The 16,905-nt window shown below is 32.7% G+C and overlaps 1 long non-coding RNA gene across 1 annotated transcript; it reads left to right on the plus strand.

Moving 5' to 3' along the window:
• Positions 1-210: 210 nt before the first annotated feature.
• LOC127704170 (uncharacterized) lies at positions 211-4,137 on the plus strand. The gene is made up of 3 exons (XR_007983171.1): positions 211-390; positions 3,122-3,287; positions 3,817-4,137. It is a non-coding gene; the product is annotated as an uncharacterized LOC127704170 (long non-coding RNA).
• The last annotated feature ends 12,768 nt before the right edge of the window (positions 4,138-16,905 follow it).

The raw sequence follows: 16,905 nt of genomic DNA on the forward strand, positions 1-16,905 counted from the left end.
AATATCATAGATAAGAATAACATATACAGTATTCTTCAATGATATTATGTTTAAAGATTAAATAGTTTTGACATGACAGTATATATTTTTACAAATACTATTATTATGTTGGACACTTTTAAAAGATTAACAACAAAGAAAAATGTCCGGGTATGTGATTTCATTGTTTTAATGTCTCATAAATGTAGAATATCCGGATACGAGAAAAACTAATCTGTTTATTCAGTTTCATTTTGACTGATTTAATGTCAGTTAACACTAAACATGATTTGGTTTTTATACGAACATCAGATATTAAAGACTTTCTCCAATATAACTGGTAGTATTGATGAAAGGACTTTTATAGCAGATTCACAAAGACTATCCGTGGACTTGACACTACAATCTGAGGTATGATATTTATCTCTGCTATAACAATGTATTCCATGAAGGTTAATGTCACGCCATCTATATAGGGTTTAATATCTCTTTAAAATTTTTCAAAGTCATGTCAATGATTGTGCTGAATACAGGAAAAATCTTTTTTTCATTTTAATTACTGTTCATATTGGCGAGTGTAAGATTATTTACAACCAATAATCACACTGATGTTAATTTCAAATGTTTTGCATCAATCTACTTTTTCGATTTACAACCAAAACTTCATTGTTTTACAATGTTTGAGATTTGACTAACCACCATATTGTTGATAGTATCATGTTGTTGAGAGCATACATTTTTATTCCAAAGCAATATTGAGGTTCGACATGACAAGTTATTATGAATATACATTTTTTGCTAGGGGCCGTGTTTAACTTGCATGAAAGATAAGACGTAGATGTTCTTTCCAAATGGATTTAGGCTGTAAACTCGTTGATGCAAATTAGAATTAAAAAATTGAATTGGTCTATGAACACTCATCTTTTTCTATCTTTAAGGACCTTAACGTTGCTTAACATCCGTCTTACCTCTATGCCAAATGAGATGTGGGGTATACGTCATTAAGACAAAAACCTTACGTCACAAACATTCAACTAGAGGTTAAAATATTCACACAAGACAAATGTTACGTTTTCATCTCAAAACAAGAACTAACCAGATTTGCCAATTTTTCCGATTTATGGGGCTCATGCGAGGTGTTGACCTGGCTCTTTAAAAAACTCAATTAGTTTTCCTGTTACTAAAGTTTCAGTTTAAATGGATGTTACCAATTTCAGCGCACACGGACACGGAAAAATTATTGTTTTTGTAATAAAATCGGAAAGGTTATCTTGAGTTATAGTCGACAGATTGTCTTGAATATAAATCGGAACGTGATCTCGTTGACCAATTGTAAGGCATATATTGAGTGAAAATCTGATGGGTTTACTAGGGAAACAACCGGAAGGGTTGTCATTAGTGTCCATCAGAAGAATCGTCCTTAGTTTCAATTGGACGGTATATCCTGAGTGACAATTAGAAGGGTGATGTTAAGCAACAATTGGAAGGCATATCTTTGAAAAACAATTGGAAGGCATATATTTGAGAAACAATCAGAATGTTATCTTGAGTAACAATCGGAAAGGATGTCTCGAGTAACGATGGAATTTAATTGAATATGTATTTTTATGACATGCAGTGGAAGAAACGTGTTGAATTCTTTCGTTATGAAAGAAGGATATTGAAATACGTAACGAATTCATTTCATGTTTTCCCAAACTACAACATTTTGAAACATTCATATTGTTTCTCATGACTCAAAAGAATCAAGCAAATTACCTTATTTCAAATTTTGTTCAATAACGCGTCCAAAATAATGACATAAAAAAATAAGTCCCTCAATGTTTATTTGTCCGAAATTAATTCATTTCTTCCTTCAATATTCTTCTCTTCATAATGAGAGAAATAAACCTACTTCAGTATAGTTACAATACATTCTTCAGTAATAAAACTCATGTATTGGTCATTAAAGGAAATGAATAAAGCCATTACTTACTTAGCCCTTCTTATCACAAAATTATTCCTTTACTGTGATTCATAAACTATGGCTATAATTGATAAAGAAAAAAAAACATAATATACAAATTAAATTAAGCCGCCTCAAGTCACACTTTCTAAATCCAACGTTGATTGGGACTGGTGTCCTTTTTTTGTACCTTGATATTAAACATTCACATGGAAAACATCCTACCAAAATATGTGACGAACGCGAAAATTCCTTTCCTTGAGAGTGATGTTCCTTTTTTACGGAATGTACATTTCTTAGTTGGTTGGAATTGCGCATGTTAACAGTAACGTATTAGACGTCATCGAACATAAAGTATTCATTATTAAACAGATATATTTAAAAATAGGGACATTTATATTCATAAACGGGGGAAAATCTATATATAGATATTTTTGACTGCTATTATCCGCGCAAAGCTTGAAATAAACAATACATATAAAATAAGGAGATGTGGTATGATTGCCAATGAGACTACTTTCCACAAAAGTTAAAATGACTTGGTTGTAGGCAATTATTATTTTGACCTAATTAAATTAAACCAAATCACTACTTTACCTATAATACATCACCCAAAGTAATTAAAAAATATTCAATCCGCCTACTTTATATTGTATACTCATTACACATAGAAATTTTGATTAATATTTGACTGAAGATATTTTATAAGAATATTATTCTGCTCGGTCACGAAGCATTTTTGATGATGTCGCAAGCAGTTTTCCATTCATAAAAATGCTACGCCGCTTATATCTTTATCCTTTAAAATCCGCAGTGTTTTCATTTATTTACTATAAATAATAATGAATTAATTTGACAACTAACTAAAATAATGATAAGTATTGATTAAAAATAGTTATGATAATTATTGATTAAATTTCAATAGATGTTGCCCATGCCTCATAGTAGGAACCGATTTTCATATGATAAAACACAATAATGTATATGTTTTAGCCAAAAGAAAAACACACATAATATAAATTATCGCAACGCGGGTAAATTATGACGTTGTGATTGTTTTAACGCCGTCACGTGGTGACCCCCTATGGATCCGTGTAGGGTCCTGCTGTATATATATATATATATATATATATATATATATATATATCTGTAAAACAAGCAGCTAAACTCGTTTTTCAAATCATATAACTTTTATAGAACAGTTGATCTAACCAATGCAGCTAAATGCAACGAAGCTTTGGACAGTTGGACAGGGCTGCTAAAGTTTATAAGGAAATCAAAAAGAGCAAAGACATCGAGGATAATATCCGAAAACAACTTGCAGAGAAAATTTGTAGCAGTAACCCAGATGTGAAAAAAAATGGTATGTACATTATGAAATTCAGATATTTTAGTTAAAATGTTTAAAAAAATGTTAAATTTTAAGATTACAACGTCGACTTTTAGGAGGATTTTATTTTCATTATAGCAGGTTTTGGCGTATTTTAAAAAAAATATTTTTACTTTTTTTTTTTTGATTTGGGGGAGGGGTTTCAACTCTATTCTTTAAATTTTCAGAACATTTTTCTACCCATTAGTTTCTTTTCGTCATATTTTATTAACCTATTATTCTCTATTCTTTATTTTTATGGGCCCATATTTTCTATTCTTAATTTTTGGGTCTATTAGTTTCTATTTGGAAACCCCATTCAGACCCTTATATAACCTTAAGGTGAAACATTGTTCCGACTCCGAACCGACTGCAAATACCAGTTTAAAATCTTTGGTTTCAACCAAACGTCAGTAATTACATTCACCTCGCTCCACACACGAGGCACTGTCCTTCCACAATACAACTATTGAAATTTGATATTTTGGTGATTAACGCCTCTTTTGTCTTGTGTTTATTTCAGGCACAATCTTCAACAGGGGGTGTCGGCAGGATGTCTGACACCTCGGGTTATACGGGTGTTCATACAGAACGATTTGACGAATCTGGAAAAGGAAAGGGCGCAGCAGGACGAGAAGACAGGTTATACCGGCCAATATAAAGGATCTGGTAGTTACGGAAAAAAATAATTGCGAACACTCAAGGAGAAATGACGTCATAGGCAATGATGTTGCTTTGTGTGATTTGTTATATTTATATTTATATGCAATACGTAGAACCATTGCAATATTTCTCTGACTGTAGACATATTTTGACTGTTCAATAAAATATATATAACTGTTAATACTTTAAGCTTATTATATGTAAACCAATACTCATACCTTGACAAAAAAAAAGATGAGTTTATAAATGTATGATAACTTTACTAAATAAGATAGTACACATATAGGTTTATTTTGCTCTGTAAATTCACAATAATATTAGAGCAATATTATACATGTACATGTGATATGGAAGATGCGGTATAGATGCAGTAAAGAAAAAAATGGTTCCAGAGCGAAACCGATCTATTCACGGAATTGACAATTATTCAACGAGCTCCTCATTTACTACCCAACCCATATGTCTTGCCGGAACCACCGGAGTGTTTGGATAAATTAACATAAAGCACAAATGCTGACTAGCATTGTTTTGTCATCGGTTTTAAAATGCTAAATTATTTCTTCTGTCAGAACATTTTTTTTACAAGGTTTGTGCTGTATATCATTAGTCATCAAATTGTCGAGATTTTGTATAATTCTGTACCTTTGACAAATTTAAAGTATTTCCATTGCTGTATTACCAGTATACATATTTCAGTAAGTAAACAGTTTCAACTAGTAAATCTACAAAGGAGAAATTTTGAAATACATTTGACTTCCCTGCATAGTTTTGCCAAGATATAATACTTTTGAGAATATAAAGGGAAAAAACGTTTTCTATTTTCAAAAGAGACGTTTGCCGTACACAACTTAAAGCTATGTCTTGTTCAAATAAAGTATTTTGTTAGTTTGTTTATATAAAGAAGATGATCAATATGGCGTAGAATGTTTAAACATTTGTTTTGTGTATGGACATGCACCATGTTTGATAATAAATAAAGGTGAGCATATCCTTATTTTACCTGGTCTGGTATTATATTCGAACTATCTGGTATTCTATTTCTGAAACATAAAATATATTCAAAAATAGTTAATCCAGTTCTTGATATACTAAATACTTTGTCTGTACGCAGAATAAATTGTATTGAAAAAACCGGCCATTTTTTTAATTCCTTCAGATGAATCTTAAAAGTCCTCTTGTATCTTATAAATAAGTCTGCTACAGCATAAAACATCCTAATGGAAATTATACATACACATAGAATATATTGAGAAGTTGTGCTAAGTCACAAATCTTTCTAAAAAAAGTTGATAACTGTTGATAGGTCATACAAGTATCTTTATGAAGTTAATATGCAAAAGAGAAACATCTGTTATTGTTATGTTGTTAAGATACACGGAAATGCGTTAAAATGTAGTACTCATGCGTTTATTTTATAACAAGATATTATGCTTTTCAAAACTAAATTCAAGCAGTTTACCTTTGTTTTTTTATCGTAAAAATCGACAAAGCTAGCACTTTTGATAACTAACGTAGAAGGTTCAACAATTCAAGTGGATTTTTGATTGACTGAAAGCAGCACTCACCATGAACAAAAATAAATTTTATGACACATGGATACATGTACCACAATGTGCCTTTTTATTGATATGAAATATAAGAACATTGGTTTTAACTGTTGATGAAACATACACATGGATTGTCAGATTAATTATTAGGTATTTAACCCCACTTACAGCATTATTGTTATATTTTGTGCCGTTCGGTTTTTATTGGTGGAGAACGTGCGAGTATCCAGAGAAAACCACCGACCATCGGTAGGAAAACTGACAATATAACTCAATTAAGATTGGAGTTGAGCAAACATACATATGTACCACGTGCTGGATTCGAACTCACAACCTTAGAGTTGGCAGGCTAGTGATACAGTAGTTCAACGACTAAGACCACTTGGCTAACGAGGCCCCTTGGATTAGTAAAGATATCTCGTCTAACCGTAATATATTACCAAAATCAGCGGTACGAGTAAATCCTCTAACCCTATAAGCCATAACCGAGTACAAACGTTTGAATAAAACAGTTGTTCTTAACAAAGAATAAACCATGTAAAAATAAAGCGATGTGGTATGATTGCCAATAAAACAACTACTGTGGATTCATTTATTTTCGTGGTTACCAATTTTAGTGGATTAAGGAAAAGTTACATGTTCGTGGATATTTGATTTCGTAGTTTTGCCAAAGTCGGCATACAAGCCTATAGAAAATTTGTCATTCGTTGAACATTTAATTTCGTGGTTCACCTTAACCCACGAAATCCACGAAAATTAGTATTCCGTGAATAATAATGAATCCACAGTATCCACAAAGGACCAACGTACAATAACGTAAACAACTATAGGACACTGTAATTACATTAAACAATGAGCGGGCAGACAAATAACAAAACACTTAAGGTTTAGCAACTCAAACACCAATATAAGCGGGGGAATTCATGGTCAACTAATAAGACCCAGCCTTAAATGGATTAAGCCAATTTATTAAGTGGTGATAATTCGTATCTGTTGAAATGTTATAAACGGGTAATGGAGGACGTAAATTGTCTTTTTTTAACCAAATTATAACAAAATGACACAAATGGAGATCACCATAAATTAAACAATTGACGACCCATGGCTTCCTAAAAGCATGTCTGTAAACGTTTCTACAAATTTGAAATACTGTAAAAGTCTATTGCTACTACCGTTAAGAGCTGTTGAGAAAACGGCAAAGGTAAAACCATGGGGTGGGGTGTACAAATTTAATTTTAAGAACAGTAGTTGATGATCCCTTTCGGCCCCGATTCAATAGAGTTTTACAGCAATGAGCCATGCAAAGGGTGTCAGATTTTTCAATTATTTTTTGGTGGTGTGATATCCTTCGAACAAGACAAAAATAGAAACATGTAACTGTTTTTTTTTCTATTAAAAAAAAAAAAAAAAACTTACGGCAATGAACTGGTTTATTTATTTTTCACCATGCAATAACATGTTTGTCTGATCAGGCGTAAGGCAGAAAATATTAACATCAAGGTCAGTTCTGCAAGAAAGTAATGTATGAATTGTATTTTTATAACATATAATTTATCAGTTTTATTTACTGCATATATCTTTTACTTAGTTTTATACTTGTTATAATGTTCATATCAGTGACTGATTACAGTTTAATCTATTAAATCGTATAAAAAGGAAGTTAAAATCTGTATTTTTCATGATGAAAGAGCCCAACATGGATTTGGAAGTATTCGTATTTCTCTTGCTGTTTTCAGTTCATTGTCAGTCTTTTTTATTTGATACTGTCACTCAAATATCGCCTATCAAGGACCCAGCCCTTACTGATAAGCATTTTGATATTCTTATGGACTTGTTGATGGATCAAAGACGTTCCCAAAGAAAACAAGATCGGGTTATAACACAAATGAGACAAGCTTTGCTAACACTACAACACGAAGTATCAAGATTCCAAAATCAAAATCAAAGTGGATCGGTTAAAATTTGACTCCTAGAATGCGAAAACAAAACTGAAAAACTGCAACGCGAACTAGACATTGTGATTAGAAACTATACCACACTACAAATGGAGTATTCAGAGCTAAACAGGAACTTTGAAATCATGAAGGTCGAATCTATGCTGGTTGTACAAAACTTAACCATCGTTGACACAAAATCTAACCAATTAGACAAGGAAATAGGAATGTTAAAAAATCTGAAGTCTGTTTCAGATTTACGAAATATTTCCGACATTCTTAATAAAACAGACCGGAATGAACTAGAAATTCTAATGACGAACCATAGAATGAACAAAGTTATCAACGACGCTAATGCAAGAAAGCAAGATGTTATAGCCCTTTATAACAAAGCAGATTTAACAGAACAAAATTTGGATAAACATTTGAAGGAATTGTCTGACAGGGGTATGTTCAGTTTGCCATTTTTTTTTTATATCAAAAGCACGCTGTTTAATAATTCAATCTAGCAAACAACACCTTAGCATAAGATGTTTTTTTTCAAAATTAGAATCATGATTTCTTATGAAGTTAAAGAGTCTTCTTAAAGATCATAATTTATTGATTTTCTGACCGAGTCGACGTCGCGTACGGTGCTGGTGACTAATACTACGTTTTGCTTTCGAGTTCTCCTTTATTGTATTTGTTCGAAGTTTCTGAATAGATAACATATCAAAATGTGCGTAATTAAAAGTAAAAATGGAATATGCCTTAAAATCAATACTTTTTTTCATTTTGTAACTCAAATGATTCCTAATAACACTGATTTTGCGCTTATGGACAAGTAACACCGCAACATATGACCAGGTTTGTTTTAAAGCTATTCTTGTCATTGTTTAAACTTAAAAAAAAAAGAGGTATTCATAGAAAGAACAGTTTTACTTATGACGTCATCGTTAATTGGCCGCGTCTGACCAGGACGAAAAGTTCTTTGTTTTGTGGCCAAGCCGAAAATAGTAAATAAAATATGGATAGGGGAGAAGTTAAGAGTAATATTAAATAATAATTCAAATAGATTATTCCGAAAATAATGTATCATTTTATTCCGTATATGACAAGGGAAAAACAATTAAAAGTTTTGTTACAACATTTCAAAAGGTCGTCGCAGAAGTTATGATTATTTGCAATTTTTATTTCTGTCACAAAACACAAATCTCTCATTTTATAAAGAGCTTTTCAAAATTCGAACGAATGCTGCAGACCCAAATCACAATTTACATATCCACCCTTTCTGTGTAAAAATTATACAATAAATATAAAACTTTCTATGTCTTCCATTAATAAATATTGTTTATTTTATTAAATCTATTGAAATGTCACACTTGCCGTTTTTTGACCTTTCGGCGTATTTGTTAAGTGTCTAATGAAAAACCATCGGCATTTGCGATCTCTTTTACGATCCGAAATTTTATTTAAACGTGAAAAAATGTTTTTTAAGTGTATGAAAAAAAAACTATATAGCATAAAAATCTACATTTCAGGGATTTATTTAAACCCATTTTCGATTACATGTCGAAAGTAGTAACGACACAGTCAGCGACTACTTTTGTCTAGTCATAATGTCACATCATGCTTTTTACTCGTTTTGATGTTACGTTCTGTATAACTTGACATGTAGGAGGGTCGTAATGGGGGTACCTTCATGACGAATAACGGTAAAAAATCATGCCAAATGACGTTAACGGTAATTTTTGGTGCATGACGATAAAATTTACACTTTCTTTAAGACGATAAAAAAATCGACTGATTTTGACGAATCACGTTATTTTTGGGAGAAAAAAAAACGGTAACGATAATTATTTGCGACCTCTGACGAATCACGATAAGGATATTTTGACGAATCACGGTAAAATTTTAACCAATTTGACGCTAACGGTAGCCGGAAATGCCCGTTTGACGCCTGACGGTAAAGGGCATTCCTATCCTCATGTAGTGACTAACGTCGCAAATATCTCATGCAAAACCATGACTTTTTAGACTTTTTTTTTTGGAAACAATTTCTCAACAGATTTTTATCAAATCTAATTAAAATTAATAACTGTATCCGTTTACTTGTTCATAGTTGAGATTTAATTTCCTTTTATATGCAGTCGGCAAATTAGATTAAACTATTTTAGTTGTTGTAAATTTTGAATTTCTTTCAACAATTGATACTTAACCACCTGTGATGAAATAAACGCTTCAACTAATAAAAATTTTATCCAGAAACTACAAAAAGCAGATAAAATAATACAGCAGAAAAGAGAGTGGTTTGAAAAAAATTAAAATATCCTGTTACAATCAAAAGAAAGAGAAAATATCTTTGCTCCAAGGTGATACTATATTGAATATTATTTCTCTGTTTAAATTTAACTGCACTCTAAGAAATATGTGCCGCTTTTGCATTTCGGTTCTATACGTAACAAGTCAAACAAACCGCTCATATAAATTATGCTGTATGATTGAGCTGCACAAAATGAAGTAAGTACGTCGTTATTTATACAATGCATGATGAATAACGTCAAATTAACGTTATCAAAACTAACACCAATACCGTACGCGACGTAAGGATTTAATGATACATGCATGACCAAATGAATTGTGTTTAACATGACCTTCTAGCTATGCATGTCCATAACTTTGGCCTTAATTACATAGAAAGACTTAAAAATCTTAAAATATCGTGAATCTTGGCTTTAACTTAGTATTTTGGCGGTAGATACAAAAAATTACTACGGTCTTTTACAAGTTGCCATTGGACCGTCAATGTACAACCCATGCCTTTGACTAGTTTGATAAGAAAGCGCAAAATTGAGTTCCTTTCAACTTAACTGATTGGTTGCTGCTTTTTCTCATTAACGTTCATTCGTGACTTTTGCTTACGTATTAAGATCGAGAACAATTACAATAAATTCAGAATGCAAAGCAATGCGGGTCATCCGGAATGAATGGCATGGAATATGGACTGCCACTGGAAAATATGATAGACTGAACAAGGACAAATATCACAAATGTCATGCTATAATATAGTGTACAGATCATATGACACTACTCATTTACAATAAAAACACAAAAAAATGAAAATATTTGAATGAGAATGTTAACCGATTTTGTAGTTTCAGAGGCCGTGCAAATGAGGGCTTTTATCATAGCCTCCATTTGACCTTGCGGCCTAGTTCAATAAAGAACGGCTTAAAAAAATAACATATTTAAATTTAGAACAAACGTAAATAATCTTATTGTGTTTATCTTCATTATCATAACTATCATACTCAATTATGCGGCCTCTCACTGGATAGCAATATGTTACTGTACTCCATGGCGAGGTGAGTCAATATATCAAAAAATCGTCGTCAAAATCAATGTAAATTCAACCGATTATGTGACTTATTTATACGAACAATGAAATTACCCATGATGCATTTTTAGATTCTGAAACGCAATCCAAATGCCAGGTTAGTTTCAAATAGCTTGTAGGTGTGTATTTGATATTTTCATTTCAGTTTTTGTAACTGCAAGACAATAGAAGGCACTTATAACATAGGGCAGATAGTTACATACCACTCAATTGAAAAATGGAATAAAGAATGTGACCTCATTTCAAACTTCCGGTATATTTACGTGTGAAAAACGAGGCATATATCAGATTTCAGTGTTCATCACGACAAACACACACAATTCGCGTTTTAATGTATACAAAAACAAACTTTATATAGCAGAGATTTTTTATTCTTTTGAGAGTTTTTATAGTACTGGTACGACCATAATAGTTACACAGATGGAAGTTTCTGACACTGTATTTGTCAAAGCTATAGGTGTAGCATCTTTGGTATACAATCGCAATTACGAATCCGGCATTTCAATAGTGCAGTTACAATGATAGACAATTTACAAACGCTGCTTTTAACAGCTGGAAAGAAATATTTTCTATGTTGTGTTTTGTGTACTGTAACAGTTGTTTGTCTTTTCGTCGTTTTTCGTTTGCCATGGCATTAATATTGTCAGTTTGTTTTCGACCTATGCGTTTATGTTGTAAATATAGATTCTACAACTGCATCGAGTGTGATATTTATCCACTCGATACAGTTAAATTTTCAAATTTAAAACGCGAGGCTCGCCCAGCGTTTTAAATATTTAAAATTTAACTGTCGAGAGTGGATAATTATCGTATTACACCAGATTTGGTGGTGGAATCTGTTTCTCTAATGATTTTCAAACAATACGCAGGCAAATTTATTCCTTCTTTTTGAATGATCTGCAAAAAGATGTGTTCTTTCTATGTGACGTCATCAGGCATGGTCGCCTTTTTTCATGCCGTCACAATAGGAAATTCGACGTCATAATAGGATTTTACCCAATGAAGAACTGAGATCAAACGACCCACACGTTGATTAAATTTTTTTTATACAATGGGTGCAGAAAGGGATAAATTGACGAAGAATTAGAGAAACTAGATTCTCTTATGGTTGCGGCCTTTTAACTATTTCTTGTATGAAGAGATATTCCCGTATCACACTGCACAAAGTGTGATAAGAAAAAGTGATACATACGAAAACTGCGTTAATCTGATTGGCTTATACATCATCATGAGACGACATACGACATTTCCATTGTCTATTCGTAAGCTCATTGATGACTTTCAAAGGTTAAGACGATATACATTTCGTCCATGGCTACGGACGTGTGTGATTTCTTCAATATAAAACAAAACACTCACACTTTTCACCTGAAAATCTTCATTTTGCCAAATATTATTATATTATAAGGCGTACAAATAGTTTTATTTTAAATGTCTGATGTCAAAGTTTGTCGACGGGATAGGACATATGACGTCATACTGGTATGTGCAAAAGACTAGATTAACAATTCGCGAATTTTTTCATTTAACACAATGAGAGTGTTCACCATAAGAGAAACAGGTTTAACAACTCGTGAGAATTGTATATCGCTTGATATCAACTCTCTTTATTTAATTTAAAAAGTAATGACAAACTTGCAGAAGGCTCGTTTATTATTATATTAAAATTAAATAGCTCATGTTGATATCAAGCGATATCCAATTAACACTCGTTATGAAACCCATGACTATTGCACTCTAACTCTTGGATACGCATTGTATGAACTATGTTGTTGCTATGCAATAAGCAACAATCACACATTGGGATTTGCATATATTATAACCACAGAATTACCAGGTTATTTGCCCGGCGCTCCGTGAATGACGTCATAAGCATTTAAAAACAGTGACAGACGAGGAAGATTCTTGTTTTTTCAACTTCGAGCAAAATGACACAACGGAATTTGTTAAACAAATAAAGAACGCTGACACTAAATTAAAATCTAACATTGACATTATAATATCCAAGGACTGTACATGTAGTTTTAAAATGATGGTGAAATTCTTAAAACTGAAAATATTTCAATGGAGGAACAAAACATGTATGTATCTTGCTAGATACTTGTTTGACTTTTCAATCTTTTTAAGCATTTGCCAAATATGTGATTAACATATTTATATATTTATTTCTGTGTGTGTATGTAAAAAACTAATGCTGGGATTTTTCTATCGTGAGTGAAAGACAAATATCTTCCTTAATTTGATTCATTGGTTGAAGCAATTGCTTTTATCATTAGCTCATAAAAAGGTATATGATGTGTCATATCGAGAATTGAGTTTGCTTTATCGCAAGAGTCAGTGCAGATTATTGTTTACAAAAAGCATAATAACTATACACTTGTGTCGTTGAGTTGTAATACCACCAAATCATAGTACGTCACATCCGGTTGCATACGAAAATAGGTCGAAAAAAAATATTCCCTTGAATTTGACAGTTGTAGGTAATTGATCCTACATTTCATTGCAGTAAAACATTTCTGGGTCATAAACATATATCTTGGGTATTTCAAAGCACCATTATTTTTTCATTTGGGGTTTCTATAGAATATTTTGGAAACTTGAGGCTACATGGTTACTAAAGCTTGTACACAGGTTAAAAAAGGGGGAACATTTGATTGGTTAACTTCCAGTGATGGTTATGTGAAATGTTATGTGAAATTTTTTCTATAGTACTGGACGGGATAAAACTTTACTCATGCCAAGTATTTCTTTATTTGAAAAAAAGATAAATTCTGCACAATTTTTTGAAAAGTGCAAATTTAACAAAGACTAATTGGGGAAAATCAATGGTGGTATTACACCTTGATGGTTTATTTTAGCACCGCCGAATATATTCCATATTATGTTTTCCTGTATACGTGTGAAATATTTGCCACTGGGTAAATATATGATAAGTATTTTATGACATATCATTTTCAACATAGTGTCTAGTACCGTCCCTGGACTCATTTGAGCATTCGGCTTGCACCTCGGCTTATACAGGTGTCTAGAGATGATAACCGAACCGTTATGTAAAAGGAATGTTTTAATCTATAAATGTTAAAAATTTTAGTATTCAATAAATAAGCATGCACATTGAATCCTTTTACTAATTTTTGTGATTACATTGGCAGTCAACTTTCCCGGTCCACAATCTTTGGGAACTATTTAGATTTTTTTTCATTAATTAGTACCAACTTCCCTGTTATTTTTTTTCACTAAAATTTTAGATTATTTCTCAAATTTGGTTAAAGTCTGCCAATAAAACTTGCAGTTTTGAGTCATCTTCAGGCATTTGTAAATATAGTTTGTACATACGCATAAATACTGTTAAAATCTTTAAGTATTAGATTTTATTACTGTTGATTTTAGTTAAGACTGGAGTATGTTAAGAAAATGGCCGGGTGATGGATAAATTAGGGGCTATTGATCCTACCTCTTTGTTCTCCTCTTGAATATGTATGGAATGTTTGTCCCTAAACGTTAACATGGTTGAGCAAATACAACACCCACCCAACTAATTTTGAGATACAGTTTAGCTGTACCTATACATGTATATTAATTGAAAACAACGTTCAAACCTATGATTGCGTTGGATAAAAACCGCAATTTTTATACGTGTGCATGCAAAACAAATTTCTTGTTAGAGGGGTCTAAATATAGCACAAACAACATTTTTCAAAAGACCAAAAAAGTGAAAAACAATATTTTAACAAAACGTATTTGACTAACAGGTCGAACAACACATGTATATATATATATACAGTCCGCCAAAAGTTAAGCACCACCTAAACATAACTGTCAATATTTTTTTAACTATTGCGAAAAAAATATTTATGTTTGGTGTTATGAATTGCCTATAACATACACTAAGAAAATTCATTTCGACCAAAAAAGATAAACTCCGATAAACACGCCAAGCAATTTTTTTATTAAAGGTCATCTGCACTTTTTCGAATACACTGTTTCGATGCCTTTAAATCATCTTCCTACTGTCCCGCGTACAGGTGAAATTTGACCTTCACCAAGTCACTGTGAAATATGGCAAGGGGTAAGTTATCTGTGGCTGAACGTTGGCAAGCAATTGACATGTCAAATGCCGGTAGGAGCACTAGTTGCATAGGTAACCATTTCAATGTTAAACACACCGTCATTGTCAGATTTTTACAACGTCATGTTGACACAGGAACTGTAAATGATAGACCAAGGTCCGGAAGACCCCGTTTAACTACCGATCGTGATGACAGGCTCCTTATTGGTTGTGCTAAAGCCGACCCATTTACTCCTGCCCCACAACTTAGACACCACTGGCGTCAAGGTGGTCATGTTATTGTTCGAACATTGGTCCGTCGACTTCATAGAGGCTACCTAAGAGCACGTCGTGTTATCAAGAGACGTGCCCTAACAGCCAGGCACCGTATAATCAGGTTTCAAAGGGTTAATGACCAACGACGCTGGAACATGAGAAGCTGGCAAACTGTTCATTGGTCAAATGAGAGTCAGTTTCTGTTACGACCAATAGAAGGCAGAATACGAGTCTGTCGTGGAAATAAAACTGCTAATGACCAAAACAACATTTGCCCAACGACTGTATACGTTGCTGGTGGTGTTACAGTATGGGGTTTCTTCTCATACTGTTGTAAGGTGGGTATGCATATCCTGCAGAGTAACATGAACGGACAGACATACAGGGATTTGGTGCTTAGAAAGATTGTAGTCCCTCATTTTAATAATCCACCACTTGCTTCAAGACCCTTGTGCATGTACGACAATGCTAGACCACACAGGGCAAGGATTGTAACCGAGTACAAAGAGTACAAAGAGCAAGAAGCCATTGACACTATCTTTTGGCCTTCCATGTCTCCAGACATGAACCCTATCGAACATGTCTGGGATGCCATTGGCAGAAATATCAATCGCAGAGATCCACCTTTGCAGAATCTTAGCGATTTAAGAAGCGCAATTGTTGCTGAATGGAATAAATTTGCTCAACTAAAGTTCAGAAGGCTTGTACAGAGTATGAGACTCCGTGTTATGGAACTGTACCGGAAGAGAGGGTGTTACACATCCTGTTGACTCAAATATTGAAATTAAATTTTCCGAGCATACCAAAGATTATTTGTAGAGACTCTTAATGATATTGGGTGATTAATTGTTGTAAAAAAAATAAAATCACAGTGAAACTTAAATTCCGTTTCTGATTTGTGTAATTTTCACTATTTCTATGAACGCAAATTTCAAATGCATAGAACCTGCATACGTAAACAAACTTAAGTCTACGGTTTGTTTATGATATATGTTACCAAAATTGCTACATGAATATTTTCTCTTTTTCAAAGATTAACTATTTTTTTAAATGAAAAAAAATTTCGATGCAATAAAAAAAGGTGGTGCTTAACTTTTGGCGGACTGTATATATAAACTATTTCATTGCAGTAGTTATTTATTTTTCAGTGTTTTCATTGTTTTATTTTAGTATGGCAAGTATACATGTAATACACATGTACACATACTCAAATTTTTCAAGCAGACACGAACCTACTGACCACTGTTTTGGTGCACTAGTTTCAAAGAAACCTTACGCTATGTTGTTTTCCTCAAAAGTAAATATGTCTTAAGCCAGATGAAATTTGCGTTTGACAACCAAACTGAGACAGTACTGTAGTCTATTTTGATCGTCATTTTCACTCTTTTCTTTGCAATATTTAGCCGAAATATCTTTAAACTAGCGCAATTTCATTTATTGGTTATTGTCTTTAATCCGCAGATTTGTCGGAGTAGTCTTTCTTCTTGCATCAAAATGCCAGTTTGAATGTGTTTGGTTTTGCCGAGCCGAGAATTGAATTCAAAACCTTCCTATAGCGAAGTCTGAATGCTAGCAAGAGCCAATTGAAGTGACATGAATACGATCGATAGCTGTCAGAATAACGGTTATTTTTCAAAGTGTGGTTGAAACCGTCAGCGGTAGAATTTATTTTGATTTTATTTTATATATTTTTTTCGCATTAAAATCATTTTGAACAGATTATTCACTTTCTTTCAACTTTCAACAGATTATAAATAATAAGCAAACT

The sequence above is a fragment of the Mytilus californianus genome, unplaced genomic scaffold (genome assembly GCF_021869535.1).
Source record: "Mytilus californianus isolate M0D057914Y unplaced genomic scaffold, xbMytCali1.0.p SCAF_6, whole genome shotgun sequence".
Classification (NCBI taxonomy): Eukaryota; Metazoa; Mollusca; class Bivalvia; order Mytilida; family Mytilidae; genus Mytilus; species Mytilus californianus.